Below are 13,624 nucleotides of genomic sequence, written 5' to 3'. Positions count from 1 at the left end.
AAAGCACCAACATAACAGATATGTTCAGCTGTGCATATTTATTAGAGGTGTTAAAGAGACGTCACAGTGGAGTTTCTTGAATTGATGAACACAAAAACAACTGATGACATAGTCAGCTCTCTAGTTACTGTGCTGGACATTGTTGGAGTGAACTGGTCACATGAAGTAATTTTGGTCACTGATGGCACTCCATCAAAGGTCAGGAAGAAGGCAGGTGTTGCCACAAAATTCAGGTAGAAACCAGGAAAAGATTCTTATAGTAATGAATGATAATAATAATGGACATTTCATTGTGTTTTGCAGACTTCAATGACAGTAAATGTGTTTCTGCACAGGATTTGAATCCTGATAGTGACGGTCTTGTGAAGTTTCAGGAGAGAAAGGAGGTTAACTCCAAACTCTTAAGTTCACAAATGTTTCCAAGTTTAATTTAGTGTAATTTTGTCATCGTTTGGACATTTACATTTTAGGAAGATGTTTCATTTTTTTCTGTAGCCCATCTTGAATTTATTATCAGGATTGCTTCAGTGTCAGATTTAAAATATTCAGGCTGTATAAAATTGAATAAACCAATATTTTTTAAAGTGAAATTAATTTTATTTAAGATCCATTGGCCTCTGTGAATGAATGTGTAATAAGAAATGATTAGTCTACCATGTTGGTTGAGGCATGTTTTCCAATTGGGTAAAAAAAACAAGAATAAAGCTGCTGTTTTGCCTTTACGCTACTGGTCCGGCCCAGTTGAGATCAGAGGGCTTGAATGTGGCCCCCGAACCAAAATAAGTTTGACACCCCTGACCTACAGGCATTCCCAGGCCAACAGAAAGATGCAGTCTCCTCAGTGGGACCTGGGCTTCCCCCACAGGGTCTCTGCCCAGTGGGACATGCCCAGAACACCTCAGGAAGGCATCCAGACCAGATGCCTGAGCCACCTCAACTGGCTCCTCTGGATGAGGAGGAGCAGCGGCAGTGAGGTTGATGGCTGGTGAGGCACTGACTCCTCTGGAGGCAGATTTACAATGAAATAACTAAATATTTCAGCATTCATCCAACGGCAGCTAACAGCTTATAAAGTACCCACAAGAAAATATTTGTCCTACAGAGAATATTTCTTTTATTCACATGGATAGAACACTCTTCTTGTGTATAAATTATTCATATGTGCAAAACAAATTAAAGTATACAGATGTGGTCAGCACACATTTGACCCTCAGTAACTTTTGGTGTTTTTCCAACTTCAAATTCTGGTGCTTTAATCAGTGTTATCAAATGTTGTCTATGAAAATTATCATAAAAATAAAATAAATGATTTTACTGACATTTTTTCCCAACCATGTCATTTAAAAAAAACAAAGATTGAAAAACATGTTTGACCTTACTTTTTGAGTCCATGTGTCGATCCTTCTCCACAAAAAGCTCTGTGATCGGTTAGAAAAGTCTTCCTTATTTTCCTTCAGTCTATATGAGTTTCTCCCTCTAATTGCAGACAGACGTCCTTCGTCTGTTTCTACGGCACCAGTGTAGCTACAAAGCAGCTGTCAGCTCACGTCTGCCCTCTGCAGGTGAGGCTTCCCTCGCCTAAAGCCTTTTCCACGCGCCTACAGCAGCATTTCCAGTGCACGTCTCTATTAACATTGAGCCCTGCCGTCAGACATGAGGCACAGCGCTTCAGAGCCTCACCCTGAGTTTCTGCTCCGTCTGTGGATTTTCACCACAAAAAGTGTGGAAAAACGTGTTGAGTTGACTAAAAATGTATATTTAACACAGATCAGTGGAAAATATTATTTATTTAATTTACCTTTTTCTATTTTATCACAATTATGACAGGTGAGGCTGTGCCTCACTTGCCTCACCTGACCGCACGTCACTGAATCCACAGTAGTTCATTCTGCTTAATTGGGCCCTTTGACTACAGTACAGACCAAAATTTTGGATACACCTTCTCATTCAAATGAATGGGAAGGTGTGTCCAAACATTTGGTCTGTACTAGGGTTGGGCGATGTCCCCTAAATTGGCAGTTGACGATGTCTGCTGTAAACCATCAGGATGGACGATGATATCGTCGGGGGGTTATTCGTTATTTTACTTTATTACCTTATTTATTTTATTACCCAACTAATGACTCATCTGCGATGATCCAGTATAAACTGAGGGAAGTGACTTTAACAAAAGAAGTAAAAAGCAAAATGGAAAAGAAGTAGTCCGCTCCCGCACTTAATCACTTGGACCGGTGGAGCGCGGACTTACAGCTTTGTGTTTGATGGGAAGGGGGGGGAGGTGCTTTGTTACATGAGCGGTATGTGTGGGAAGTTTAGGACTGCGATCCGTCCCCCAGCTCTAGTGGAACGAGCTACCGAACTCAGAACCGGGTGTGTCTCGGAGCAGAGCTTGGACCGCCAACACACACACACAGTGGCTTTGGGGCGGTGTGTGAGCTTCAAAGCAGAAATGTCGCTCAGTCCTTAGAAAACCGTTCAAACAATCACGTGGACTTGTGTTTCGAGTCGTGTCCCGACTGAATAGAGGCTGATGTTATTCCCACATGTTTACGTGCAGCCAATATGCAGATTGCAGAACCACCCAAAGCTAATGTTGTCAGCCCGTGTTAGCATACTGCTAATCCTGGCTTCTGAATCTTTCCGGCTCCGTTCTTCAACAGAAAAAGCACTGACCACACAGATTAAAATGATGAGCGAACAGGTGCTTCATAATAACCGTAACATTATTAAAAGCACGTTTAGAAGATCGTCTCGAATATTACCGAGCTGACATGTCAATGTATATAGCCGCTCTAATCCGACCATTGATCCGATCAAGATATTTTGCACATCTAACAGTGGCTTATGGTGTCGACTCGCAACGTGGCGGGGGCGTGGCATCACGACCCAACAAACCAACGTGCCGCCCTGTTTTTTTAAACGCCAATCATACATTCACATCTAAAAACTTGTCCTACTTGACAGGTGATTCAGTAAATCAAAAGCTAAATGTCTGGTCAGATAATCCTTTAAACACTTTTGAAAAATTCCTACTATCATCACTAAAACTATAAGAACACCCGCAGAGACACGGGTCTGTCTGGACACAAAGTCCACCCAACAAATAAACGTGTGTTCTTTTCAAACACCCCATCGTGACCAGTTTCCAATTTTTTTTTCTTTTACATTTTTTTTTTCTACATTTGTAAATATTTCCCATTGTGTGTTTTATCATCTACAGTGTTTTCTAAATGGTGTTTTCCTATCAAACCTGTTAATATTAAAGGTATAACTATAATTTAGATTGGTCACATAAAAGGGTTTCGAAATATTTTCACCCTTTTGATTGTAGAGCAGGTCCCTTTTTTTGCTTTAAGAGCAAGATTATAAACCCCAATTTAGAACAAAATGTAGACTGGCTGCCCCATTCTGGTCCTCGTGATCATCCAACCAGCCTTCTTCCAGCCCTCCCTTTTTGCTGCTGATCACCTGGCCCAGGTGTGCTGAGTCAGCCAAAACATGGAAAGGGAAGACTGGAGCAAAGAACACAGGCTGGGTAGTATAACCGAAGGACCATGATTGAGCAGCTCTGATTTTTCAAAACACACTCCTATACAAACCTACTATCTAATGCACCGTAATTTAACTATTTACATCTAAACGACCTCCAAACTTTTTACACGTGGAGGTCTTCTTTAAAGAAGCCGGAGAGTGCCAGCCTTTTTCAAGTACTTTAAGTCTCTTTTCGTGAGCTTCTTTTGCAGCAGGACTCAGAGGCTGAAGAGGCTTTTTTGCGGTAGTTCTTGGCTGTTGAGTCTTTACTGCACATGTGGAAGTCTTCTTTAAAGTAGCCGGAGAGTTCCAACCTTTTTCAAGCTCTTTCAGTCTCTTTTGGTGAGCTTCTTTTGCAGCAGGACTCAGAAGCTGATGAGGCTTTTTTGCGGTAGTTCTTGGCCGTTGAGTCTTTACTGCACATGTGGAAGTCTTCTTTAAAGTAGCCGGAGAGTTCCAACCTTTTTCAAGCTCTTTCAGTCTCTTTTGGTGAGCTTCTTTTGCAGCAGGACTCAGAAGCTGATGAGGCTTTTTTGCGGTAGTTCTTGGCCGTTGAGTCTTTACTGCACATGTGGAAGTCTTCTTTAAAGTAGCCGGAGAGTTCCAACCTTTTTCAAGCTCTTTCAGTCTCTTTTGGTGAGCTTCTTTTGCAGCAGGACTCAGAAGCTGATGAGGCTTTTTTGCGGTAGTTCTTGGCCGTTGAGTCTTTACTGCACATGTGGAAGTCTTCTTTAAAGTAGCCGGAGAATTCCAACCTTTTTCAAGCTCTTTCAGTCTCTTTTGGTGAGCTTCTTTTGCAGCAGGACTCAGAGGCTGAAGAGGCTTCCTCGTGGTAGGTTTTAGCCGTTGGGTCTTTACTTTACACGTAGAAGTCTTCTTTGAACCCTTTGGTAAATTCCAACCTTTTTCAAGTTCCTTCAGTCTCTTTTGGTGAGCTTCTTTGGCAGCAGGGCTCAGGGGCTCAAGAGGCTTCAGAGGTTTCCTCGCAGTACTTTTTGGCAGTTGAATTTTTAGTGTGTACGTGAAAGTCTGCTTTAAAGAAGCCGGAGAGTTCCAACATTTTTCAAGTTCTTTAAGTCTCTTTTGGTAAGCTTCTTTAGCAGTGGGACTCAAGGGCTTTAGAGGCTTCCTTGCAGTAGGTTTTGGGTGTTGAATTTTTACTGCACACTTGAAAGTCTTTTTTGAAGACGTCGGTAAGTTCCAACCTTTTTCAAGTTCTTTAAGTCTCTTTTGGTGAGCTTCTTTTGCAGCAGGACTCAGAGGCTGAAGAGGCTTTTTTGCGGTAGTTCTTGGCCGTTGAGTCTTTACTGCACATGTGGAAGTCTTCTTTAAAGTAGCCGGAGAATTCCAACCTTTTTCAAGCTCTTTAAGTCTCTTTTGGTGAGCTTCTTTTGCAGCAGGACTCAGAAGCTGATGAGGCTTTTTTGCGGTAGTTCTTGGCCGTTGAGTCTTTACTGCACATGTGGAAGTCTTCTTTAAAGTAGCCGGAGAATTCCAACCTTTTTCAAGTTCTTTCAGTCTCTTTTGGTGAGCTTCTTTTGCAGCAGGACTCAGAAGCTGATGAGGCTTTTTTGCGGTAGTTCTTGGCCGTTGAGTCTTTACTGCACATGTGGAAGTCTTCTTTAAAGTAGCCGGAGAATTCCAACCTTTTTCAAGCTCTTTCAGTCTTTTTTCGTGAGCTTCTTTTGCAGCAGGACTCAGAAGCTGATGAGGCTTTTTTGCGGTAGTTCTTGGCCGTTGAGTCTTTACTGCACATGTGGAAGTCTTCTTTAAAGTAGCCGGAGAATTCCAACCTTTTTCAAGCTCTTTCAGTCTCTTTTGGTGAGCCTCTTTAGCAGCAGGACTCAGAAGCTGATGAGGCTTTTTTGCGGTAGTTCTTGGCCGTTGAGTCTTTACTGCACATGTGGAAGTCTTCTTTAAAGTAGCCGGAGAATTCCAACCTTTTTCAAGCTCTTTCAGTCTCTTTTGGTGAGCCTCTTTAGCAGCAGGACTCAGAGGCTTCAGAGGCTTCCTTGTGGTAGGTTTTGGCCGCAGGGGCTTTACTGCACACATTGAAGTCTTCTTTGAAGACGTCTGTAAGTTCCAACCTTTTTCAAGTTCTTTAAGTCTCTTTTGGTGAGCCTCTTTAGCAGCAGGACTCAGAGGCTTCAGAGGCTTCCTTGTGGTACCTTTTGGCCGTTGAGTTTTTACTTTGTACTTGGTAGCCTGCTTTAAAGAAGTAGTTGGGTTCCAACCTTTTTCAAGTTCTCTAAGTCTCTTCTGGTGAGCTGCTTTAGCAGCTGGACTCAGAGGCTTCAGAGGCTTCCTTGTGGTACCTTTTGGCCGTTGAGTTTTTACTTTGTACTTGGAAGCCTGCTTTAAAGAAGTAGTTGGGTTCCAACCTTTTTCAAGTTCTCTAAGTCTCTTCTGTTGAGCTGCTTTAGCAGCGGGACTCAGAGGCTTCAGAGGCTTCCTTGCGGTACGTTTTGGCCGCACGGCCTTTACTGCACACATTGAAGTCTTCTTTGAAGACTTTGGTAAGTTCCAACCTTTTTCAAGTTCCTTAAGCCTTTTTTGGTGAGCCTCTTTAGCAGCAGGACTCAGACGCTTCAGAGGCTTCCTTGCGGTACCTTTTTGCCATTGGGTCTTTACTGCGCATGTGGAAGTCTGCTTTAAAGAAGTTGATGAGTTCCAACCTTTTTCAAGTTCTTTAAGTCTCTTTTGGTGAGCTTCTTTAGCAGCAGGACTCAGAGGCTTCAGAAGCGTAGCTTTTGGCCATTGGGTCTTTTCTGCATTCGTAGAGACCTGGGCTTTCTTTACTTTTTCAAGATTGATCAGAATACCGTCCTTTATTAACTGGCAGTCAGCCTTCAGAATCTTTGTTTTGGTTGCCAGGTTGGAAAACTCGATTCTCATTGCAGATTCTCTGCTGCGCCTGCTATTCAGATCTTCCAGCTCTTTCTGTAGTTCTTTCCTCTGCTGCTGCAGGGCCTGAAAGTCATCACATTCTTCTTTGTACTTTTCTTCCAGTTCCTCAGCAGAAACCCCAAGACTGGTCAGCACAAGCGCTTCCTCCTGTTGGATCTCTAACTGCAGCTTTGAAAGCTGCTCAGTGAGTTGGGAGTTTTGATCCTGGGCAGCTTTATTCTTGTTCCTTGCGGTAACAAATTTGTCTTTAAATTCTGATAAATTGGCGAGTTTGTCCTGGAGCTTTTCAATTTCCTGCATGAGTTCATCATTTTGTTGTCTCAAACCTATGGTGCTTGCTTGATACTTTTTGTGTCCAGCTCCTTGTTCTTCCAATTGCCTGATCAGGTTTTTAAGACCATCACGTTTTTCCACAAGGTCTGTTTTTTCCTTTTGGAGAACGTCCAGTTCCTCAAAAGACATTGGATCCTCTTTTTTATCTGGGAATTCTATGTCTTTTGAAGGTCCCTGTTGCTTTGCTAGATCCTTTCCACTTTCCTGGTCTCTGGAAAATTGTTCTAGTGCAACATGTTTTCTCTTCTTGTGTAACTTCCTTGTGTTCTTAAACATTTTGAAAAATCTTTTAAAAACCATTTTTACCTTTTATCCAACTGAGATGAGTTCTCGCTGTGGCATAAGTTAATTTTCAGAGCTCTGTGATGACATCAATGTAGGTCACTGCCATGTGTGATGACATCAATGTAGGTCATAGTGGTGACATCATTGTAGGTCATGGTGATGACATCACACTATGTCACCACCATGGTGGGGAAATCCCTGTGATGACATCACACTATTAAGGTCTATCAATTTTGGTTAAGTCTCATAGGTCCAATCAGATATTTAAACTAGGAGCTAGACCAAAGAAAACTTGGTTAGATTTTGTGTTTTTTGCCGTCTTTGCATTAGTGGATGTAATGTTTGCAGTTATGTAAAATCACAACCACTTTGAAAGCTTATCTAAGCCCAACAGATGAATCCAAATGTTTTTTTAAATATAGTTTTTAGAAGAAGAGCTTATTGTTCCTTAAAACTGAGGGAATGCAGATTAGGTACACTTTACAAACTGAATCCTAAGGGGAAAAAAATTTTCAAATAAAATGTCTTTTTTTCTGTCTTGCAAGAAAAAAAAATCTTATCAAGAAGGTTTTGCAACACCCAAATCATCTTAGTTTGAAAGAAAACATATCTTGGGGACTAGAATTGTTTTTCTTCAAAAAGAATACTTGGTGTAACACCCATCCCATGTAACTAGATGAATAACCCTTTGTTATCATGTCGTATTACTAAGGGTGGTGTCGTGGTCCGTCTAATTTGATTTTGTTAGGGGTAAACAGGAAATACAAAAAACACTCAATTTAATATAAAGAAAACACTAGAAATCGGCGGTGCCTCCACATAAAAGGAATTTTGCAACATTAGAATTTTCCTACTAAGAATAGTTTGAATTTAAACATTACCTTTTTTGATTTTTTTCTTTTTCTTTTTAATTGGCACCCACACACAGTTAAAATAATAAATATATACAGTTTATGTTAACCAAGAAGAGGTGGGGGGAAAAAAACAATCATTTCCTTACACTGAAAACAACTCCCCCCCCCCTTTTTTTGTTTTTGTTGCAGTCCTGATCGATGCTTGGGTGCATTGTGGCCTAAACTGAAGAGGGCCCTTTCACTTGCTAAACAAGCAGGAAAAAAAGCTGTGCACGTACTCACATAGCTGATGGCGGGAATCTCTGAGGCCCGGGGGGGATGTAGCCAAAACGAGCAGTTTAAACACATCTAAAAAAAATTCATTACTTACATGACAAAGGTTTCCACATTTTTAAACAAAAAGTTGACTCTGCGTCCAACTTGTAAAAAATGGTGGCAAACAAGCATTCAGTGTGAGCTCCGCTCCTCACCAAGGTCTGACTCTCTCTGCCCTTCAGTGAAACATTTTTCCCCTTCGCACCTCTTAGACACACCCACTTGTCTCTGATTGGATGGATCATTATACAGACAGATCACATAACAAATCAAATTCCAGAATTAACAAAAAATACATACGGGTTAACAAAACTTTAACAACATTCAAGACCAGACAAACTTGATTCCCAATGAAACTAAAAAAAAAACGTGTTTCTTAGGTTTGGGAAGAGTGTCATGAGAACTAAGGTTCAACTGAATAACCATGCCATGATCTGAGCTGCGTGATGGAGAGTCCAAACTTGACGATAAACACATCAGACATGTTGGGGACGGGTCTGGTCCACTTGTTGTAGCCGCTGAAAAGAGTCTTGAAGAGCTCCTCCTCTGCGTGGGCGTGGCTCTCATCGAGGCAAAAGATTGCGGAGACAACTTCTTTAAATCATGACGTCAACATGTGATCTGTTTGGTGGAGAAGAATTTCTGCTCCTGCTGGAGTCAAACGCCTGATCCCTTTTGGACAAACAGCAGCAGATTTGTCTTCTGCCAGAGAGAAAGCTGGAGACGTTCTCCTTCATCACCAGAGCCGAGCTCAGCGTGGGAGTCTCATCAGATTCACAACATCCTAAGAGATTTTCTGCTCCAAATCTTCATTCAGTCAGGGAGAATGTGCAGGAGGCATCAGCTCCATCAGGAGATCTTACTATGCCATCATCAAAACCTCAGACTCCATCTCACTGAAATATGGCGCTCTCTTTTTTCCCTCCACGCGTTTCCATGGTGACTCCAGAAATCGACGATCCATTGAGAATGTCTTTATGTACTTGCTGTGCACATGCATTGACCCATGTCACTGTTGCTGTCACCATCAGAATCATTCTCCTCATCATCACCAACAGCCCTACCTGGAGACTATGTGGATGGAAAAGAAGAGGTAAAGTCAGTGCATGCAATGAAAGTATTTCTAAAACCTAAAAAATGATTCTTCATTAGGATTTTCTCCTTATACAAACCTGATCTTGATCTGTTTTTGTCAGACGCCAGAGTTTGGTGCTGCTTCAAAAAACTATTCAAATTTACCAAAAGTGAGAGAATGTGTTCAAACAACTTTTGAATTTTCTTTGGGATTAATAAACTTTCTATTCTATTCTATTCTATCAAGGTAAGTTCTTCTTAACAAACTGTACATCATGTTATTGTTCTTGCAGAAGCTGATAAAAAAACATCTCGTCTGAGACATCATGTGGAGAATGACAACTTGGAAATGGTAACAAGATAATTATGACTATGAATTAGCGTGAGAGTAGTTTTTAATGGATAGAAGTATTAGCTCTTGGTTGAACATCTGTGTGGATTCTCAGTTTTTCAGGTTGTTTTCAATTGGATTTGCTTTTCTGTTCACTCAAAAAATTGAGACAAATTGAAAAAACCTCAATAATAAAAGATAATCAAAGTCTATTGGATTGCTTCTTTATTTACTACTTGTGGTAAAACGTTTAGATGAAATTTGAATCTCTGAAAGCCAAACACATTTTCAGTAATTTCTGAATAAGTGATTCCATATTTTTATCAGATGTATTGATCGTCATTTCTCCCTTTTTGTCCAGCATGTGTACAAAGTTTAACCGAAGGATCCACTGTGTATCAAACTATAAACTCTTCCTATGAATGACAGCATTTTTGTTTGTGTTCCTGCTGCCTACTGAAGAAATAAAGATAAGCATTCTTTCTACTTTAGTTCATTAAGCTTAATGCACGAGCAAAAATTAAAAATCAATCAATGTATCATTTTTTGTGACTCATTAATAAGCTTCCATATTTGTAACTTCCATTTTGTCAGAATCAGAAATACTTTATTGATCCCACACGTGGGAAATTTGTTTGTCACCATAGCAACTGACAGCAGAGGGAAAAAAAGACTTAGAATGAAATAAAAAAAAGCAAGAACAAAGAAAATGTAGCATAAATGCAAACATCAAGGTATTATAATTTAAAAAGCTATTTACAGAACAGTGCAGGTAAAAAGATGTGCAAAAGAAATGTGCAAAATAAAGAAAAACTAAATAAATAGATAATAAAAATGTGCAAAGTTTATCTTTTGCATTGTGTGTTGTTGTACAGGGTTATTGCATTGGGTATGAATGATTTCTGGTATTGGGCAGTTTTGAAGAGCTGTCTGAGTCTCCTAGAGAAGGAGCTCCGCTGTTTGTCCAGAACAGGGTGGAGAGGATGCTCTGGGTTGTCCATGATTGAAAGGAGTCTGTTCAGTGACCTCCTCTCCATCACTGCTTCAAATGTGTCCTGTTTGCAGCCAATGACAGAACCCGCCTTCCTGATCAGCTTGTTCAGTCTGTTGGCATCACTGACTGCAATACTGCTTCCCCAGCAGACCACAGAGGAGAATAACGTCCTGGCTACCACAGACTGGTAGAAGATTCCCAGCATCTTGCTGCACACATTGAAAAACCTCAGCTTCCTTAGGAAGTAGAGTCTGCTGCAGGCCTTCTTGTACACAGCAGTGATGTGGCTCCTCTAGCTCAGTCTGCTGTCGATAGTCACACCCAGGTATTTATAATCCTCCACCACTTCCACATCCTTGCCCAGGATGCAGAAGGGTTGTAAGACTGTCCTTTTCCTCCGGAAGTCGATCAGCATCTCCCTGGTCTAGTCCACATTGAGCAGCAGGTGATTCTCTCCAGCCCACTCCACAAATCTGTCCACCAGCCTCCTGTATTATTCCTCCCATCCACCGCTTATACACCCCACAACCACAGAGTCAGAGAATTTCTGTAGGTGACATGACGTTCACGTTTATTCCAAGTAAACAAAAAAAATCCAGAACTGCATTAATCTAACTTAAATACTTTATATATATATTATCCAATGCCCTCTGTTATGTGTTTATTATTTTGTGGAGAGAAAAAAATCTGCCAAAAAGCTGTTTGTTGATTTTCAATCTGAAGAAGAATGTTTGTTTTGCTGATGTACCACAAACATCCAGTAGAGGGCAGCAACATTCATCTACTGCCGCTAGAAAGCCACAGATTTGCTACAATAATTACAGTTTGATTCAGAATGACTGTTTGCTTTTAAGGGGCTAACGTAAAGCCAAAGTCAAGTGTGTTAAACTGCATAAAACCAACTGTAAATAAAGTGTTTAGTTCAGATATTTTGATTGTAGCTTCTGCTGCTCCACTTGAATCTTTAATGGTTGTGGTCTGTCATCATACGTATCCACAGCAGAATGCAGAATGTCTTTGGTTTTTAGTTCCTTCTCTGTTGTGGGATCCAAAAATAAAAGCTCCATCATTCTCTGAAATACCCTCTTCTTTTATTCTAAATGTATAAATATTAGATGATGAGCTCATCTGTGATCTGAGCTTGGGGTTGCTCATTTAAAGGAAGGAAGGTGCAGGGTGTGAACACTGAACTCTCTTCTTGTTAAAGCCGATAGTAGCTGGGTTGGCTCCTAAAAGGGATTTTGTGGGTTCCCAAAAGATCCAGAGACATCCAGAGCATCGGGTCACATGATTTGATTTGGTTAAGGTTTGAAAAAGAAAAGTATTTGCTCTTTTTAAACCAGAATGTGTTTGTGGGATACCTGGAAGAACAATGATTAAGTAAAAACCTTGCATGTTTGCAGAAGAGTTTCTGTTTCCCATTTCTGTGATACAAGCAGCAGATTTGGATTTTGGGTGGAGACAAATTGTGAAGTTTTTTCCAAAAACTTCAACATGTTCAGACAGAGCAGTACACAGAAAAAGGTGTGAGTATTGAAACAGAAAAAAACACACGCTTTGTTTTCTCACTTTAAAGTTTTTTTCATCTCATGGCACAGCAAAGTCCCCTAACCGCTAGAGAACATTAAACCACCAACCCACATATGTGAGAACAGCAGAGTTCCTGTTGAGCTTTTGGTGACTGTTTGCTCAGATCTTTGAGGCTCTGTCACGATGAGCATTTCACTCTGCTGCTGCCTGATCGTCTTTGCTCTCACTTCTCATGTTGCTGCAGGTGAGAAACATTTAAAAGTTTTTACAGTTTAGTGATTCTTCAAGAATTCTGAATTCTCTGATGAGTGCAGTTTTAAAATGTTCAGTAATGATTTAAAACCATATAAAAAAAATCTAATGTTCTGGATCTTATCATTTCCAGTAAACTTTTTTAAGCTGAAAGTTTCCAGGTTTTTGTGTTTTATCATAATTATGAACATTATAAAAAATGGAACCAGCAAAACTCAACAATAGTTGTGTCAAAATATAAATGCTGAGTTCCTGTTTCTTAACACGGAAACTGTTCATACGTTCAGTCTAAAAGAAACTTGAACTTCCTTTCTTGTAACTTTTGAAAATGTAATCCTGTATGTTTGTGGCATTTTTACCAGCTTTGAATTTTACAGGAGAAAAAGAGCATGTCTAATTTAAAATGTAAAAGAATTTATAATTTGGGCGACAGCAAAACGCTCTTCAAAGCTTTGGGGTTTTTAAATGGGAAATTGTATCTTTTTATATAGTTTTAGTCTGTTTGATTAAACTGTATTAAATCGATTTTTTTTTCTTTTTCAGATTTTGTCTATAAAGCAGTGAATGAATCACGGCAGATCACTATGCATTGTAACCCGCCAATAAAAGGTAATGTGACATGGAGCAGAGAGACAAATGGAATCTACAGTAATATAATTACTGTATATGGTGATGGTGATAAAAAACACACCAATGATTCACGATATAATTCTCAAGCAGATAGATCACTTGTTATTATCAATGTTAAGCTCTCTGATTCTGGAAGATACTACTGCAACAATGAAACAGCTGTTGAACTGACCGTGATCCCATCAGGTAACATGAATTTACCAAAACAAATCTTTTTTTTAATTTTAAACTTTAAACTGGACATACTCTTAATGGTACTGCATGTAAATTCTCTGAAATTTGGACACCTTTCTTAGAGCATGTCATGTCCTTGACCTTAGAAACGACCCAGTGAACTTTCAGGTACATTAATGGTTATAAGGTGTGCAGTGTCTCTGCTGTTCATAGATTGGTAGCACAGTATATTGTTTGTAAGATTTTATTCATTCATTTGTGTACATTTTTTTTCCCTTTTTCTTTTCTTTCTTTGCAATTGTGGTTTTGAATTGTTTTTTGTTTTTGTTTTTCTTATTTTGAAAAATGAATAAATAAATCATACATAAAAAAAAAACTTTAAACTGGAATTTTAAACTTCTACATCATTTTAAT

The 13,624-nt window shown here is 39.9% G+C and overlaps 1 protein-coding gene across 1 annotated transcript in view; it reads left to right on the top strand.

Moving 5' to 3' along the window:
• Positions 1-13,624, top strand: part of LOC105355020 (uncharacterized) — a 109,043-nt gene that overhangs the window by 41,517 nt on the left and 53,902 nt on the right. The window contains exon 7 of the mRNA XM_078955091.1: positions 9,593-12,398. The gene's annotated coding sequence lies outside the window, so the exon portion shown is untranslated. The remainder of the gene's footprint in view (positions 1-9,592; positions 12,399-13,624) is intronic.

The sequence above is a fragment of the Oryzias latipes genome, chromosome 11, assembly GCF_053564925.1.
Source record: "Oryzias latipes strain Hd-rR chromosome 11, Olatipes_Hd-rR_3.1".
Classification (NCBI taxonomy): domain Eukaryota; kingdom Metazoa; phylum Chordata; class Actinopteri; order Beloniformes; family Adrianichthyidae; genus Oryzias; species Oryzias latipes.
This window is presented reverse-complemented; position numbering and strand designations above follow the sequence as displayed.